The 20036-nt window shown below is 40.2% G+C and overlaps 1 long non-coding RNA gene across 1 annotated transcript; it reads left to right on the top strand.

Annotated features, from left to right (window-relative positions):
• Window positions 1–220: 220 nt before the first annotated feature.
• On the top strand, window positions 221–12208 carry LOC117519777. The gene is made up of 3 exons (XR_004563413.1): window positions 221–327; window positions 2349–2419; window positions 11585–12208. It is a non-coding gene; the product is annotated as an uncharacterized LOC117519777 (long non-coding RNA).
• The last annotated feature ends 7828 nt before the right edge of the window (window positions 12209–20036 follow it).

The following is a 20036-nucleotide window of genomic DNA, read 5'->3' as shown; positions in this document are numbered from 1 at the left end:
AGGCAGGGGAATACCTGGAAGAAAATCACGTTTTAGTCTGTTGCAGTTTGTTGTCTGTGTTCCAACATTTGGAAAGAGGTGTCATTTGATTTAAACAGTCATTCTCTTTGAAGTCATTAATTCCAGGGGCGGAGCTACGTGGTGGCCACCCCGAGGGCTGGGCGATAATTTTGACAAACGCGGCTCTGTGGAGCATTTGTTCCGCCTAATCGCTGTTTCCGCACGGACGCATTTCACTGCAGCACACAACTTTCCTGGAGAGTAAAAAGAGCAGATTTGCACATCGTCTGGATTTTAACTGCATCTCACATGTACTGCAAGTGGCAGGTAAGTTTGACATTTATATTTCTAAGTAATTTATTAACACTCGCTTTGTTGAATTTGAATTTAACTTAAGCTCTGAAATGTTTTATACACACACATCTGGTCGTCTCTCAGTGGGAGCAGAAAACCCACCCGGAAGCGAACATTTGCAAACATCAAACAAACATCAAACAAACGTTCAATATATAATGTTTGTGATGTTTGTGTAATGTTTGCATGGAAGCAAACAGACAAACATGTAAGCAAACATTTGCAAACATCAATCAAATTTTTATAGAATGCATGCTTAATGTTCAGTGTTTGCGAACATTCACATAATGTTCATGTTGTATGAGTAAAGCTTGCCTCTAAATAAAAGTGTATATATATTCTAAAATTTTGTAAAATTTCATATTACAGGAAAACATTAAATATCATTTACTGCCTAAGTTAATGTTGGACTACATTTAAATTATGTGTGCAAACATAGGTAGAATGAACAATAGGAAATAATTTAAACACTCTGGTTACCATGGTAATCACTAATTTGTCAATTTATGATTTATTCAGGCCTACTGAACATATAATTTCAAGATTACTGTGATAAACTGACAGCACTAACTCAGAAACATGTCTTGGGGCAACTTGCATAAACATACACTGTTAATTGGAATATTAATTTTTGCTAAATAATTTAAGTCACTGCAGACTGTGATTGTCAGCTACCAAAAATATGTTTTTTATGGAAACAGATTGCAATGGCAGCTTATTATCCAGAAGTTCCACAGACCTGAGTTACATACATTTTGCCAAATTTTATAAAAGCATAATATCTTTAACATTTTTGTAAATAAGGAAAAATACATTAAAGGTATTAAAAATTGATTTACAAAATAATGTTTTCACCATGTATGAACAGGAAGCATTGACATTAAAAAAACAGCTCACAGACAAATAATATTTTTAATATATTTAAATATTTAAAATATATTTTTATTTTTTACATTTACCATTTACTGGTCACTTCACAACTTGCAATTCAAACATTATCAGACATGTTTTTAAACAAACATGCTGAACATGAAATGAATATAGCAGTCACATGTAGAACATCAACTAGATTTCACATTTCCAGAATGAACATTTGTCCAGGGTTTAGTGTTTCGCTCAGGCCTCATTTGAGGATAACTTCATGTCACAATTGAACAGTGTTTGGTGGGAATTGTAACCATAACAATATATTTCTTGCTTTCTGATTCCTTTATTTCAGCTGCTTAATTCATGTTTGCAGTGAAGCATGATATTATAATTATCCAGGGTCAAACATGTACATTGTACACAATATAATTGTAACACTGTAACTGTATGTAATAACTGTATGTAAAATGCAACATTCTCATTCTGGTAAAAAAAAAAAAAAAAAAGCATCAGTGATCATTGTGTATAATTTCCTTGAATTATACATTCAAGTATTGCCAATTAAGTTAACAAATTTCTAGCATAAGAATGTTCAGTTTCCGTGTGGGAAGCGGAGAGAACTTATTTTACACCATGTGTGTGTGTTCTGTGATTTTTAAAACGAGTCCTCCTGTGCAGTTATAAAATTAAACATCCATTTATCATTGAAGGACCAGCAGTAATGTTTTATTCCCACATTTAGCACATAACTGTGTAGCAGCGTGAGTGGACAAACATCTGGTCATGTGGTTATAATGTGTTTTGGTGCTCTTTTTACCTGTCAGACAAAATGAAAAGAAAGATTACTGCCTGCTTCAGCAAGTGTAGTAAAAAAGTAAAAAGCAGTGGAAGTCTTGAAAGGAGGGACAGTGAGGTCAGGCAGGATGAGACAGAAGTCAGAGAAGAACCAGCACAGGTCCAGGCTGCACAGTTCGCTGTGTGTGGAGGTTTCTGCCTTCTGCAGACAATCACCTGTGTGTTCTTTGTTGCGTACGTCCTGACAGTTTCAACATTTGTGTTTCAGACAATGTCATAACAGAACCCAAGTACCAAATACTACTATTCACATTTGATCTCATGTTTTTCAGCTGACAGGAGTCAACAGACTGGACCCTCCACAGCAGGAGACGGTGAACAACCCGGGGGTGACCTCCTGCAGGTACATAAATTAGGAATGCAACTCATCAATTTAATAACTGATTGATCTGTGGATTTTTAAAAAAAGTTAAATCAGCAGTTTTAATTTCCATCTCTTTATTAAAGACCAAAACATTATTTCAAAATGACAAAAACTGCAAAACAAATCTCAGGCTGCTGCTTGAACATTCCTGAGCTGTTAATACATTATTAATGAAAACAAACAGTTGAAAAAAAAAGCTACATGTTGATGGCAAATGATTTAACTCCTAACAAGCCATGAACTAATATAAATCTAACTGTTAAAACGATTTGTTTCAATATTAAAACTTGTTCTTTACAGGTATGCTACAAACTAAGAGAGATCTTAATGACACTCTCACACAGTCTCTCACATTCACAGATGCACACGTACACACTCATGCTCAGACTCACACACCAGACACACGCTTAGACTTTATTCTTGCTCCTCTCTGCTGTTTGAATCTACCAGACACTTACTAACACTCTTTGCTTTTCTTCTATGGTGTTTTATAGCGGTTTGCAATAAATACAGTAGTGTTCAGAATAATAGTAGTGCTACGTGACTAAAAAGATTAATCCAGGTTTTGAGTATATTTCTTATTGTTACATGGGAAACAAGGTACCAGTAGATTCAGTAGATTCTCACAAATCCAACAAGACCAAGCATTCATGATATGCACACTCTTAAGGCTATGAAATTGGGCTATTACAACCCCTGGCAAAAATTATGTAATCACCGGCCTCGGAGGATGTTCATTCAGTTGTTTAATTTTGTAGAAAAAAGCAGATCACAGACATGACAGAAAACTAAAGTCATTTCAAATGGCAACTTTCTGGCTTTAAGAAACACTATAAGAAATCAGGAAAAATGATTCTGGCAGTCAGTAACGGTTACTTTTTTAGACCAAGCAGAGGGAAAAAAATGTGGAATCACTCAATTCTGAGGAAAAAATTATGGAGTCATGAAAAACAAAAGAACGCTCCAACACATCACTAATATTTTGTTGCGCCACCTCTGGCTTTTATAACAGCTTGCAGTCTCTGAGGCATGGACTTAATGAGTGACAAACAGTACTCTTCATCAATCTGGCTCCAACTTTCTCTGATTGCTGTTGCCAGATCAGCTTTGCAGGTTGGAGCCTTGTCATGGACCATTTTCTTCAACTTCCACCAAAGATTTTCAATTGGATTAAGATCCGGACTATTTGCAGGCCATGACATTGACCCTATGTGTCTTTTTGCAAGGAATGTTTTCACAGTTTTTGCTCTATGGCAAGATGCATTATCATCTTGAAAAATGATTTCATCATCCCCAAACATCCTTTCAATTGATGGGATAAGAAAAGTGTCCAAAATATCAACGTAAACTTGTGCATTTATTGATGATGTAATGACAGCCATCTCCCCAGTGCCTTTACCTGACATGCAGCCCCATATCATCAATGACTGTGGAAATTTACATGTTCTCTTCAGGCAGTCATCTTTATAAATCTCATTGGAACGACACCAAACAAAAGTTCCAGCATCATCACCTTGCCCAATGCAGATTCGAGATTCATCACTGAATATGACTTTCATCCAGTCATCCACAGTCCACGATTGCTTTTCCTTAGCCCATTGTAACCTTGTTTTTTTTCTGTTTAGGTGTTAATGATGGCTTTCGTTTTAGCTTTTCTGTATGTAAATCCCATTTCCTTTAGGCGGTTTCTTACAGTTCGGTCACAGACGACTCCAGTTTCCTCCCATTCGTTCCTCATTTTTTGTTGTTGTGCATTTTCGATTTTTGAGACATATTGCTTTAAGTTTTCTGTCTTGACACTTTGATGTCTTCCTTGGTCTACCAGTATGTTTGCCTTTAACAACCTTCCCATGTTATTTGTATTTGGTCCAGAGTTTAGACACAGCTGACTGTGAACAACCAACATCTTTTGCAACATTGCGTGATGATTTACCCTCTTTTAAGAGTTTGATAATCCTCTCCTTTGTTTCAATTGACATCTCTCGTGTTGGAGCCATGATTCATGTCAGTCCATTTGGTGCAACAGCTCTCCAAGGTGTGATCACTCCTTTTTAGATGCAGACTAACGAGCAGATCTGATTTGATGCAGGTGTTAGTTTTGGGGATGAAAATTTACAGGGTGAATCCATAATTTATTCCTCAGAATTGAGTGAGTCCATATTTTTTTTCCCTCGGCTTGGTCTAAAAAAGTAACCGTTACTGACTGCCACAATAATTTTTCCTGATTTCTTATAGTGTTTCTTAAAGCCAGAAAGTTGCCATTTGAAATGACTTTAGATTTGTGTCGTGTCTATGATCTGCTTTTTTTCTACAAAATTAAACAACTGAATGAACATCCTCTGAGGCCGGTGATTCCATAATTATTGCCAGGGGTTGTAGTAAAAAAAGTAGAAAAGGGGGTGCTCACAATACGAGGTCTGTGATAAAAGTAACGGACCTCATTATTTTTTTCAAAAACCATATGGATTTGAATCACATGTGATTACATCAGACATGCTTGAACCCTCGTGGGCATGCAAGAGTTTTTTCACGCCTGTCGGTTACGTCATTCACCTGTGGGCAGTCTTTGAGTGAGGAGTGGCCCAGCCTCTCGTCGTTTTTTCATTGTTTAGGAATGGCTCAGAGACTGCTGCTTTGTTTGATAAAAATTTTTTCAAAACTGTAAGGCACAACTGAGTGGACACCATTCGATAAATTCAGCTGGTTTTCGGTAAAAATTTTAACGGCTGATGAGAGATTTTGGTCTGGTAGTGTCGCCATAAGGACGGCCCACGGTGCCTGATGGCGATCTGCGCTCCGAGGCGGCAGCGTCTCACTGTTTCAAGTTGAAAACTTCCACATTTCAGGCTCTGTTGACCCAGTAAGTCGTCAGAGAACAGAACTTTCAGAAGAAGTCGGCATGAGGAGTTTATTCGGACATTCCATTGTTAACAGACATTTTGTAATGAAAGAACGTGCGGGCAGAGTCGCATGTCGGGCCGGACCCGACCGCGGGGGGTCATGACAGGAAAAACACCTCTGTTGGAGACCTTAACAGGCAAGTTGGAACATGCCCAAGCTGTTAAACAATTTCTCAGTTACTCACTTGTTGAAAGCCATCAAAAGCCGCCTGCATTTTACAAATGGTTTTCAACACGGAGGTGTTTTTCCTGTCGCGGCGCACACAGATTTGCCGAGTCGTCACGGAAATGACTCGGCGAATTTGCGCGCACGTCTTTCATTACAAAATGTCCTTAAACAGTGGAATGTCCGCATAAAGTCCTCATGCCGGCCTCGTATGAATCTTCTCTGTTCTCTCACGACATCCTGGGTGAATTAAGCCTTAAATTAGAATGTTTTCAGGTCGAAACAGGCCAACGACGGCACCTGGAAGCGCTGCACGACGTCCCGCTCCGTGGGAAGTCCTTACAGCGACAGAAACACCCCATAATCTCTCATCAGCCGTTAAACTTTTCACCGAAAACCAGCTTAATTTCTCGAATAGTGTCCACTCGGATATCCCTCACAGGTCCAGAAAAAATGTTGATAAAGCAACGCGCGCCGTCCACAGCGGCTATTCAGACAAAGAGATTCCGACGGGCGGGGTGGAGCACTCCTCACTCAAGGCCTGCCCACAGGCGAATGACGTCACCGACACGCGTGAAAAAACTCACGCATACGCACGAGGGTTCAAGCTTGTCTGACGTAAAAACATATGAATCAAATCCATTTATTTTTTGAAAAAAATAAAAAGGGACCGCTTTTTTCATCACAGACCTCGTAATAGTAGCATCTGCTGTTGATGCTACAGACTCAAAACTATTATGTTCAAACTGCTTTTTTAGCAATCCTGTGAATCACTAAACTAGTATTTAGTTGTATAATCACAGTTTTTCATGATTTCTTCACATCTGCAAGGCATTAATTTTGTTGGTTTGGAACCAAGATTTTGCTGGTTTACTAGTGTGCTTGGGGTCATTGTCTTGTTGAAACACGTATTTCAAGGGCATGTCCTCTTCAGCATAAGGCAACATGACCTCTTCAAGTATTCTGACATATCCAAACTGATCCATGATACCTGGTATGCGATATATAGGCCCAACACCATAGTAGGAGAAACACGCCCATATCATGATGCTTGCACCACCATGCTTCACTGTCTTCACTGTGAACTGTGGCTTGAGTTCAGAGTTTGGGGGTCGTCTCACAAACTGTCTGCAGCCCTTGGACCCAAAAAGAACAATTTTACTCTCATCAGTCCACAAAATATTCCTCCATTTCTCTTTAGGCCAGTTGATGTGTTCTTTGGCAAATTGTAACCTCTTCTGCACATGTCTTTTATTTAACAGAGAGACTTTGTGGGGGATTCTTACGAATAAATTAGCTTCACACAGGCGTCTTCTAACTGTCACAGCACTTACAGGTAACTCCAGACTGTCTTTGATCATCCTGGAGCTGATCAATGGGTGAGCCTTTGCCATTCTGGTTATTCTTCTATCCATTTTGATGGTTGTTTTCCGTTTTCTTCCATGCGTCTGTTTTTTTTTTTTTTTTTGTCCATTTTAAAGCATTGGAGATCATTGTAGATGAACAGCCTATAATTTTTTGCACCTGCGTATAAGTTTTCCCCTCTCCAACAGTGTTGTATAAAGTACCTGAAAATCACACTTAAGTAAAAGTACAGATACCCATTTAAAAAATGACTTTGGTAGAAGTTCAAGTCACTGACTGAAATGCTACTCAAGTAAAAGTCTTAAAGTATCAAACCATCAACATGTTTATTAGACCCCATTCCTACCAGGCTGCTCAAGGAAGCCCTACCATTATTTAATGCTTCGATCTTAAATATGATCAATCTATCTTTGTTAGTTGGCTATGTACCACAGGCTTTTAAGGTGGCAGTAATTAAACCATTACTTAAAAAGCCATCACTTGACCCAGCTATCTTAGCTAATTATAGGCCAATCTCCAACCTTCCTTTTCTCTCAAAATTCTTGAAAGGGTAGTTGTAAAACAGCTAACTGATCATCTGCAGAGGAATGGTCTATTTGAAGAGTTTCAGTCAGGTTTTAGAATTCATCATAGTACAGAAACAGCATTAGTGAAGGTTACAAATGATCTTCTTATGGCCTCGGACAGTGGACTCATCTCTGTGCTTGTTCTGTTAGACCTCAGTGCTGCTTTTGATACTGTTGACCATAAAATTTTATTACAGAGATTAGAGCATGCCATAGGTATTAAAGGCACTGCGCTGCGGTGGTTTGAATCATATTTGTCTAATAGATTACAATTTGTTCATGTAAATGGGGAATCTTCTTCACAGACTAAAGTTAATTATGGAGTTCCACAAGGTTCTGTGCTAGGACCAATTTTATTCACTTTATACATGCTTCCCTTAGGCAGTATTATTAGACGGTATTGCTTAAATTTTCATTGTTACGCAGATGATACCCAGCTTTATCTATCCATGAAGCCAGAGGACACACACCAATTAGCTAAACTGCAGGATTGTCTTACAGACATAAAGACATGGATGACCTCTAATTTCCTGCTTTTAAACTCAGATAAAACTGAAGTTATTGTACTTGGCCCCACAAATCTTAGAAGCATGGTGTCTAACCAGATTGTTACTCTGGATGGCATTTCCCTGATCTCTGGTAATACTGTGAGAAATCTTGGAGTCATTTTTGATCAGGATATGTCATTCAAAGCGCATATTAAACAAATATGTAGGACTGCCTTTTTTGCATTTACGCAATATCTCTAAAATCAGAAAGGTCTTGTCTCAGAGTGATGCTGAAAAACTAATTCATGCATTTATTTCCTCTAGGCTGGACTATTGTAATTCATTATTATCAGGTTGTCCTAAAAGTTCCCTAAAAAGCCTTCAGTTGGTTCAGAATGCTGCAGCTAGAGTACTGACGGGGACTAGCAGGAGAGAGCATATCTCACCCGTGTTGGCCTCTCTTCATTGGCTTCCTGTTAATTCTAGAATAGAATTTAAAATTCTTCTTCTTACTTATAAGGTTTTGAATAATCAGGTCCCATCTTATCTTAGGGACCTCGTAGTACCATATTACCCCATTAGAGCGCTTCGCTCTCAGACTGCGGGCTTACTTGTAGTTCCTAGGGTTTGTAAGAGTAGAATGGGAGGCAGAGCCTTCAGCTTTCAGGCTCCTCTCCTGTGGAACCAGCTCCCAATTCAGATCAGGGAGACAGATACCCTCTCTACTTTTAAGATTAGGCTTAAAACTTTCCTTTTCGCTAAGGCTTATAGTTAGGGCTGGATCGGGTGACCCTGGACCATCCCTTGGTTATGTTGCTTTAGACGTAGACTGTGGGGGGTTCCCATGATGCACTGTTTCTTTCTTTTTTGCTCCGTATGCATCACTCTGCATTTAATCATTAGTGATCGATCTCTGCCCCCCTTCTCGGCATGTCTTTTTCCTGGTTCTTTCCCTCAGCCCCAACCAGTCTCAGCAGAAGACTGCCCCTCCCTGAGCCTGGTTCTGCTGGAGGTTTCTTCCTGTTAAAAGGGAGTTTTTCCTTCCCACTGTGGCCAAGTGCTTGCTCATAGGGGGTTGTTTTGACCGTTGGGGTTTTTCATGGTTATTGTATGGCCTTGCCTTGCAATATGGAGCGCCTTGGGGCAACTGTTTGTTGTGATTTGGCGCTATATAAGAAAAAAGTTGATTGATTGATTGATATTGGCCTCTCTTCATTGGCTTCCTGTTAATTCTAGAATAGAATTTAAAATTCTTCTTCTTACTTATAAGGTTTTGAATAATCAGGTCCCATCTTATCTTAGGGACCTCGTAGTACCATATCACCCCAATAGAGCGCTTCGCTCTCAGACTGCAGGCTTACTTGTAGTTCCTAGGGTTTGTAAGAGTAGAATGGGAGGCAGAGCCTTCAGCTTTCAGGCTCCTCTCCTGTGGAACCAGCTCCCAATTCAGATCAGGGAGACAGACACCCTCTCTACTTTTAAGATTAGGCTTAAAACTTTCCTTTTTGCTAAAGCTTATAGTTAGGGCTGGATCAGGTGACCCTGAACCATCCCTTAGTTATGCTGCTATAGACGTAGACTGCTGGGGGGTTCCCATGATGCACTGTTTCTTTCTCTTTTTGCTCTGTATGCACCACTCTGCATTTAATCATTAGTGATCGATCTCTGCTCCCCTCCACAGCATATCTTTTTCCTGGTTCTCTCCCTCAGCCCCAACCAGTCCCAGCAGAAGACTGCCCCTCCCTGAGCCTGGTTCTGCTGGAGGTTTCTTCCTGTTAAAAGGGAGTTTTTCCTTCCCACTGTAGCCAAGTGCTTGCTCACAGGGGGTCGTTTTGACCGTTGGGGTTTTACATAATTATTGTATGGCCTTGCCTTACAATATAAAGCGCCTTGGGGCAACTGTTTGTTGTGATTTGGCGCTATATAAAAAAAAAATTGATTGATTGATTGAATAATCAAAAACGGTCTGATTTTGTTTTTTTATAAAAGTTTATCTAGGCTTGTAAATGACTGGTAGTATTAGAATACTGAAAATTGTGCACATCACACAAAAACACTTCAGAAACAAGGTTTCAAAACCTAAACGAGAGTAGGCTACTCACTAGGTGTTCACAGGAAACATTTATTTATTTCTATATGTACTTATTTATTTTCATTGTTACATGGTTTTATCTTTTCTGTTGTTTTGTTTCATTAGGTTATTTTGTCTCTTTCTCTAAAATTGTATTGTAACATTATTAGTCTATTATTATTGACTATTATTGTCTATTATGTAGACTATTACTGTTGTTGCTATAATATATGAATAAAAATAAATAAAAAAAATTACAATTTGACTCTTACGACAACGAATGCTGAGCCATTAATTATACAGAAAACAAATCAACACAAACGTGCTGATGCGAACAGCTTAATGCTAACTTTAACATTGAAAACGCCATAACGCCAAACGTGTTAGCATCGGTCCCGTTTTTAAGTTAAAAAATACATCTATCAACTGTTTCAGAAGACACAGGTCGGTTTAACATAAAAAATATTAAATATTACTCACAGACATATGCTCTTCAGGGTTTTAGTGGGGAAAAATTAGGATAAAGCGAAATAAAGCAATCAATCCACAAATTATAGATCGAAGCACTGCTTTGACCTGTGAATCACTGCTTCGATTGGTTCAAGGTTCAAAGCAAAGCCGCGCTGCAGAAAAGTTGATTACAGACCCACTGCAGTCTGTAATCAGTGCAGAGAAATGATCATTTTTCTGACAAACACCCCCCAAGTGCGCAACTGCAAAAAAGCCTACCGGACATACGTCATGACAAATCGGCCTGACTTCGTTGCAGTCACTAGTAATCAGTGGTGTCTCTGGGTGAAAACACAACTTTTTCGTGTGTGTGTGTGTGTGTGTGTGTGTGTGTGTGTGTGTGTGTGTGTGTGTGTGTGTGTGTGTGTGTGTGTGTGTGTGTGTGTGTGTGTGTGTGTTTTGTAAGGAGTAACGGCATGGCGAATAGAAAATGTGTCAGAGTAGAAGTATGCAATTAAGGTCGGAAATGTAGTGAAGTAAAAGTGAAAGTAAGCTGAATTAACAAAAAAACTCAAGTAAAGTACAAAGTCTCCCAAAACGTACTTAAGTATAGTAGTGAAGTATTTTTACTTCGTTACTATACAACACTGGTGTCCAATCAACTTTTTAATCAAACTACGCTGTTCTTCTGAACAATTGAACGTCCCATTTTCCTCAGGCTTTCAAAGAGAAAAGCATGTTCAACAGGTGCTGGCTTCATCCTTAAATAGGGGACACCTGATTCACACCTGTTTGTTCCACAAATTGACGAACTCACTGACTTAATGCCACACTACTATTATTGTGAACACCCCCTTTTCTACTTTTTTTTTTACTAATAACCCAATTTCATAGCCTTAAGAGTGTGCATATCATGAATGCTTGGTCTTGTTGGATTTGTGAGAATCTACTGAATCTACTGGTACCTTGTTTCCCATGTAACAATAAGAAATATACTCAAAACCTGGATAAATCTTTTTAGTCACATAGTACTACTATTATTCTGAACACTACTGTATATATGGACATTGATCTATGTACACTGAAATATTTGATGACATGGTTGAAATGTCTTATAGTGTTTTTTTTCTTGTTTTAGACATCTCCAGATCAACAGCTGATGCACCTGTCCAGCCACAATTAAAGTTTTCCCAAGGACAGACTTTGGAGACAGGTGAAGAAATGTCAAAGCCCCGTGGTCCACTCAGGACACATGGACTGAGAACTCCCAGTGCACGGACACTGTTTATTGTTACGCCTGCAGACACTTTAGCTTTCCAAACACAGTTAAGACTTTCACACATGCAGGCTACAACAACTGGAAGAAGGCAATGTTCACGGATGGAGGCTTTGCTGCTCATGTTAAATCTGAGGTGCACATCAGTGCCACGTCAGCTTGGAACAGTTTTGAGAAAATTGATCAGGACACTCCGATGAAATCAGTGTCACAAGAGAACACAAATTTGGTACAAAAAACCCATCATTACATTATATGTGTTGTTGAAGTGTTATTGTTAACTGTCACTCAGACTGAAAGTGACGCTAACCGAGGAAACTTTTTAGCCATTTTAGAACTCCTTGCACAGCATGACATGGTTGTTGAGGAAAAAATTTAATGGGCTGCGTGATGCCAAATATACTTCACATCACATCCAAAATGAAGTTTTAGACGTGTTAGCTGAAATGGCGCGCTCCACCATTATACAGTGAGGAAAATAAGTATTTGAACACCCTGCGATTTTGCAAGTTCTCCCACTTAGAAATCATGGAGGGGTCTGAAATTATCATCTTACGTGCATGTCCACTGTGAGAGACATAATCTAAAAAAAAAAAAAAATCTGGAAATCACAATGTATGATTTTTTTTATATATATAATTTATTTGTATGTTACTGCTGCAAATAAGTATTTGAACACCTACCAACCAGCAAAAATTCTGGCTCACACAGACCTGTTAATTTTTCTTTAAGAAGCCCTCTTACTCTGCACTCTTTACCTGTATTAATTTCACCTGTTTGAACTTGTTACCTTTATTAAATCTGTGGTGACTTTAATTTATATGAGACAGAGCTTTCTCACAGCAGCTCAGATTAACTTTATTTATTTTTTTTTTAATAAAAGATAGCTTTGAAACATGTCTGTTCATGGACCTTTTTGTTCTTACAAAGCCTCCCAGAGTCATTAGTGACTTTCAGAATGTACATGAGTGACATGGATTTTGTTCTTGGGGAAACTAGACACTAAAAGAAGAAATGTAATGTGCCATTGTCATAAACGAGCTGATATGGGTTTATTAATATTTACATTTGTGAAGATTTCCTCTTAATCGAATTCATAGGAATGGGGACAGACCTACTGTTATAAGGTCACACTAAAAAAAAAACAAATAAAAACTGCAGTAACAATCATAATATTGAAAATGGCCATCAAGACATTTCAGGTATCAACTTACTGCCACCCCTCTGTGAGTGATGGTCTCACCCTGGCCACCCCAATGAAAAATTTCTGACTCCGCCACGGCTGGACTCTAACTTGACTTCAGCAGAGAGTGGCGCAGCGTTTGGAGCTGTGTGAACGGAACGTTGGACGATTCTCGTTTCATACACAAGAGTCCCAGTTAGTGACTTTAATTGCCACAAAAGTGACTCATGATTGACATTTCTAATTGGCTTTGAGAGGGGATAAGAAGGGGATTTGAGAAGACTTTGAAAAGCATTGAAGCAGAGAACCAACAAAGCAGCGGGTCGGAACACTGCTTTGTTGGTTCAAGCTTCAAGAACAGTTGCTGCAGAAGCGGTTGATTACAGACCTGCTGCAGGGTCTGTAATCAACATAGAGAAATGATCAATTTCCGACAAACGCCCTCAAAAACAATGGCTGCTCTAAAGGACAGATAAGGGAATCGGATTGAATCATTTTGTGCCATTTCTGGTTTGCAGCTTCGTCTACTTGCCATTGGTTTGTGGCTTTTTCTCCACTGGGGAGATTTGTTGTGCCATCTCCGGTTTGTGCTACGCGGCGCTTGGCTCATATAAATGTTCACCACAAACCAATCCGTTCATCCTGAATATATATCCTTTAAGGTGAATGAGTCATGAGATGGCAGCTCTTACTGTTTTTGAGTTATGGATGACAAGTTTGATGGATGAACTCATTTATATTTATGTTAGCTAACCTTAACACGATCAGTCGACCCAGGGACCATCTTCTCTCCACCAGGGTTTAACAGCTGAGACAGAATCATTAAATGAATTATGATCTCCGGTGTCCTGGTGGTCCAGATGCTGAGTCACCTGCTGGACTGGTTTTTGGATGCACCTTTATGCTGCATTTCTTTTCATTTCTGTCCATCTCTGTCTGTCTTGCATCTCATCAAACTTAATTATACAATTCGTAAAATGACGATAAGAGAAAATTGGTCAGATGTGACTGAGATTGCATCTACTAAAAATAAACCTGAACATAATCTCCAAGTGAATCCACTCATTCAGGCTCAATCTGAAAAGTCATGAATGCAGATGAGAACTAGGACTGAGGCTGTTAATCTGTGGATCTTTACTGCCACCTGGCTCCAGCATGTGAAACTGCAACACCCACCAGAAGTTTGACAGCGTCCAGCATCAGGGTTTATCCAGGTGTCTCCGATGCAGACGATGTCCAGCTGGTACTGAAAAGGCTGATCTGTGACTGATGTGGGACGCGAGTGTGGACGTGTACGAGCAGCTTGCACCCTTCAGCTGCATTCAGGAGCATAAAAGAAAAAAATAACCAGCACACGTTTCATGCACATTGCACACACGTTTCACAGACATTTTCACGTTTCACAAACGGTGAAGACACGTTTCACACACATTTCGCGTTTCACACACCATTCCACACACATTTCACATGTTTTACACACATTTCACAGACATTTCACACACATTTAATTGACATTTTCACATGCTTCACAAGTTTCACAAACATTGCAGACACATTTCCCACACATTTTCATGTTTCACAAGTTTCACAAATGTTGCGCACACATTTCACACGTTTAAAGACATCTCACAGACATTTAATTGACATTTTCATGTTTCACACGTTTCACACACATTTCAGACATTTTCACGTTTCACAAGTTGCACAAACATTGCAGACACGTTTCACACACATTTTCTTATTCTGCACTCTTTACCTGTATTAATTGCACCTGTTTGAACTTGTTACCTGTATAAAAGACACCTGTTCACACACTCAATCACACAAAGAGCTGTCTAAGGAGACCAGGGACAAAACTGTAGACCTGCACAAGGCTGGGATGGACTACAGGACAACAGGCAAGCAGCTTGGTAGAAGACAACAACTGTTATGATTATTTATTAGAAAGTGGAAGAAACACAAGATGACTGTCAATCTCCCTCGGGCTGGGATTCCATGCAAGATCTCACTTTGTGGGGTAAGGATGATTCTGAGAAAGCTCAGAACTACACAGGAGGACCTGGTCAATGACCTGAAGAGAGCTGTGACCACAGTCACAAAGATTACATTAGTAACACATGATGCTGTCATGGTTTAAAATCCTGCAGGGCAGCAAGGTCCCCCTGCTCAAGCCAGCACATGTCCAGGCCCGTTTGAAGTTCACCAGTGACCATCTGGATGATCCAGAGGAGGGATGGGAGAAGGTCATGTGGTCAGATGAGACCAAAATAGAGCTTTTTGGAATCAACTCCACTTACCATGTATAGAGGATGAGAACAACCCCAAGAAAACCATCCCAACCGTGAAGCATGGGGGTGGAAACATCATACTCTGGGGGTGCTCTTCTGCAAAGGGGACAGGATGACTGCACCGTATTGAAGGGAGGATGGATGGGGTCATGTATTGTGAGATTTTGACAAACAACCTCCTTCCCTCAGTGAGAGCATTGAAGATGGGTCATGGCTGGGTCTTCCAGCATGACAATGACCCAAAACACACAGCCAGGGCAACTAAGGAGGGGCTCTGTAAGAAGCATTTCAAGGTCCTGGAGTGGCCTGGCCAGTCTCCAGACCTGAACTCAATAGAAAATCTTTGGAGGGAGCTGAAACTCCAAACCTGAAAGATCTAGAGAAGATCTGTATGGAGGAGTGGACCAAAATCTCTGCTGCAGTGTGTGAAAACCTGGTGAAAAACTACAGGAAACGTTTGACCTCTGTAATGGCAAACAAAGGCTACTGTAGCAAATATTAACATTGATTTTCACAGGTGTTCAAATAGTTATTTTCCTCAATGTGTGTGAAACGTGAAATATATGTAAAATGTGTGTGAAATGTGTGAAACATGAAAATATGTGAAACGTTTGTGCAATATGTGCGAAACGTGTGAAAACTCTACCATGCAAAGTGAAATCCAAACATCAACAACATCCAGAAACACTGCCACCTTCTCTGGACCCGAGCTCATTTGAAATGGACAGACGCAAAGTGGAAAAGTGTGCTGTGGTCTGATGAGTCCACATTTCAAATTGTTTTTGGAAATCATGGACGTCGTGTCCTCCGGACAAAAGAGGCAAAAGACCATCCAGATTGTTACCAACACAAAATTCAAAAGCCAGCATCTATGATGGTATGGGGTTATGTTAGTGCCCATGGCATGGACAACTTACACATCTGTGATGGCACCATCAATGCTGAAAGGTACATCCAGGTTTTGGAGCAACACATGCTGCCATCCAAGCAACGTCTTTTTCAGGGACGTCCCTACTTATTTCAGCAAGACAATGCCAAGCCACATTCTGCATGTGTTACAACAGCGTGGCTTCATAGTAAAAGAGTGCGGGTACTAGACTGACCTGCCTGCAGTCCAGACCTGTCGCCCATTGAAAATGTGTGGCGCTTTATGAAGCGCAAAATACGACAACAGAGAACCAGAACTGTTGAACAACTGAAGTTGTACATCAAGCAAGAATGGGAAAGAATTCCACCTACAAAGCTTCAACAATTAGTGTCCTCAGTTCCCAAATGCTTATTGAGTGTTGTTAGAAGGAAAGGTGATGTAACACAGATGTAAACATACCACTGTCCCAGCTTTTTTGAAATGTGTTGCAGGCATCCATTTCAAAATGAGCAAATATTTGCACAAAAACAATAAAGTTTATCAGTTTGAACATGAAATATCTTGTCTTTGTGGTGTATTCAATTGAATATAGCTTGAAGAGGATTTGAAAATCATTGTATTCTGTTTTTATTTACATTTTATGGCCCAGTCACACAGCACATGATGATTCCTGAATGAAGGGAAAAAAGTAAAAAAAGTCACAATTCCTTGTGAAAAGGTGAACGAAAGAGCTTTATCACAGAAGACCCTGTGAAGCAAGAGCGCAAAAGGGACGAAAGAGGAACTAATCAAAACCGAAGCTAACAATCTTGATGATTTAAATGAAACGCGCCTGGAGCCACAGCTGGAGCAGTGTGTGTCTGCATCTCTGCATTCTGGGATACCGCGCTGGGATGGAGTCAATTTCAATTTATTTTCATTTATATAGCGCCAAATCACAACAAAGTTGCCTCAAGGCACTTCACACAAGTTAGGTCTAACCTTACTAACCCCCAGAGCAGCAGTGGTAAGGAAACACTCCCTCTGAGGAAGAAACCTCAAGCAGACCAGACTCAAAGGGGTGACCCTCTGCTTGGGCCGTGATACAGACACAAATTACAGAACAAGTCATAAAACGAATATACAGGAAAAGCTGTTGCTGCACAGGACAGGAGGGTTTCCAGCACAAAGACCACACCCATCTCTGGATGGAGCTGCACCTTAAAAAGAGAGAAAAAACAGAATCAGACATCAGAAAGACAAGAAATACAGTATAATTTGTCAGCATTAAACAAGAAAAACAAGAAATACTAAGGTGATCGCCGGCCACTAGCCTTAAGTTTCACTAAAACACCCAGAATTTAGGTAAAGTTGAGGCCGCAGCCCGTTCCAGTTACTAATAACATGAATTAAAAGTGTAAAAAGCATAGAACTATACTATGTCAGTATGTTAGCCATACAAAAGGGTAAATAAGTGTGTCTTAAGTCTGGACTTGAAAGTCTCCACAGAATCTGACTGTTTTAGAATCTGACTGTTTTATTGACACAGTGAGATCATTCCACAGAACAGGGGCACGATAAGAGAAAGCTCTGTGACAGGCAGACTTTTTATTCAGACTTTTTATTCACCCTAGGGAGTCCTAGAGAAACTGCTAACAGAAGCTGTGGAGATCTGTGTGCACGTTGGTGGACCCACCTACTCTGGTTCCTTGTCCAGAACAAAAGAGGGATCATCTACTTCATCATCAGAATCCACATTGTCTGTCGACACTCTGTGCACTCCATCTTGCTCCAATAAAAAAAAAAAAAAAAAAAAAAAAAAACAAAAAAAACCTCTGGTGTGCCGTGGTCACTGCTTTATCAGTGTATTACGTTACTAAGCCATATACGAGGTCTACTGGAAAAGTATCCGACCTTATTATTTTTTTCAAAAACCATATGGATTTGATTCATATGTTTTTACGTCAGCCAAGCTTGAACCTTCGTGTGCATGCGTGCGTTTTTCCACGCCTGTCGGTTGCGTCATTCGCCTGTGGGCAGGCTTTGAGTGAGCACTGCTCCACCCCTCTCGGCGTTGTTTCATTGTGAGGAAATGGCAGAATGATTTGGGGTTTTTTTCTATCAGAATTTTTTCAGAAACTGTTAGAGACAAGCAGCTGGAAACCATTCGAAAAATTTATCTGGCTTTCGGTGAACATTTTACGGGCTTCACAGAGAATAAGGCCTGTTACTACAGCTTTAAGGACGCCCCACAATGGCGCACGGCGCGCCGCACTCCGAGCCGCCATCGAGAGGCAGAAAACACCACATCATTTCTAAACGGATGGCTGTGTGGAGCCGGGACCGTCGTGAGCAATTTCTCTGGTTATCACAAGAGCTGGACATCATCGGCTCCACACAGCCATCCGTTTAGAAATGATGTGGTGTTTTCTGCCTCTCGATGGCGGCTCGGAGCGCGGCGTGTGGGCTGTCCTTAAAGCTGTAGTAACAGTCCTTATTCTCTGTGAAGCCTGTAAAATTTTCACCGAAAGCCAAATAAATTTTTCAGAATGGTTTCCAGCTGCTTGTCTCTAACAGTTTCTGAAAAAATTCTGATAGAAAAAAAGCCCAAATCATTCCGCCATTTCCTCGCAATGAAACGACGACGAGAGGGGTGGACCACTCCTCCCACAAGGCGTGCTCACAGGCGAATGACACAACCGACAGGCGTGGAAAAACTCACGCATGCGCACGAAGGTTCAAGCTTGGCTGACGTAAAAACATATGAATGAAATCCATATAGTTTTTGAAAAAAATAATAAGGTCTGATACTTTTCTAATAGACCTCGTATATATATTGACTCATAACAGAAAACTGTCAAAACAGCAAATAAATATAAGTGTAAAGATGATTGAATATATCAGAGCAGTAAATTGATCAGTCTGTGTGAAGGTGCACATTGACTCCCCATATGCGGTTATTTCCACCAGCTGATCACTGAGCAGCTGATCCACAATGTGAATTCTGCCTTTCTGATCAGCTCTTATATAATTATCTGAATCTACCTGTTGCCAGATGTACATAAGGGCTGGATTGTCATTCCTGCACTCATATTGTTATATTTAGTAAAAAATAATAATCACACACAGGAGTTGCTGCTCTCGCTGCCGCTGCATTCACATACTGTCGTAAATTACACAACTTTTTGTTGTTTCAAATTCAGCAGTTGCTTGTAGCAAAATAATTAATTGTATCAACACAAAAGATTAATTCTGGCCTATATAAGGTGCCTGAGCCCACTGAAGCTGACCACCCCACCCAGATAAAAAAAAAAATCCAAGCAAACAGGCTGAGTTTGCCCTGTAATTTCCAACAGTACAGAACGCAGCAGCAGCAGCGCTCACAAACCGGCACTGTGTGAAAACATTCAGCTGGTCGAACAAAGTCAAACTAAACAAACTTTTAAAAACGTCAAGAACGACAGCAAACGAAACATGGATGAATTGAGGTTTTCGTTGCCCTTCGTTCAAATTTTTCAGCACTTTAAAAATCCTGACAAAGCACCAGCTGCAGGAACAAAGCTGCTCAAAAGGTAAACGATGCCAATGAAAGTCCAGATTTCTTGTTTCATTTGGGCTTCGTTGCCCTTCATTAAGTGCCATGTGACTGGGCCATGACACAACATTCCAACTAGTGATGTCAGTCTGACACCAAAGCTCCGATCCTTGCTTCAAACTCGAAGTTGTGTTCTCTTTGAACCACTGCTTTAAAGCTTGTTTTGCGGTTGAGCAAATGACGTAGCAGTGACTGCTTCAGTCCCGAATGAACTGCTTCATATCACGAGATGAGTCGTTGACGTGAAACTTGCTTCAGGAAGCTTCTGCGTGCCAAAACACACCTTAAAGTTACCTGTCACAACAAACAACATGTGGGTTTGTTGTCGGAGTTGTTCATCAAGACAAGGATCAACATGGAGCCAACCAGGAAGAGAAGCTGTTCTCAAAAGTGGGAACACT

Source organism: Thalassophryne amazonica, chromosome 11 (genome assembly GCF_902500255.1).
Source record: "Thalassophryne amazonica chromosome 11, fThaAma1.1, whole genome shotgun sequence".
Lineage (NCBI taxonomy): Eukaryota > Metazoa > Chordata > Actinopteri > Batrachoidiformes > Batrachoididae > Thalassophryne > Thalassophryne amazonica.
The sequence above is the reverse complement of the archived record's forward strand: the minus strand, read 5'-3'. Positions and strand labels throughout refer to the sequence as shown.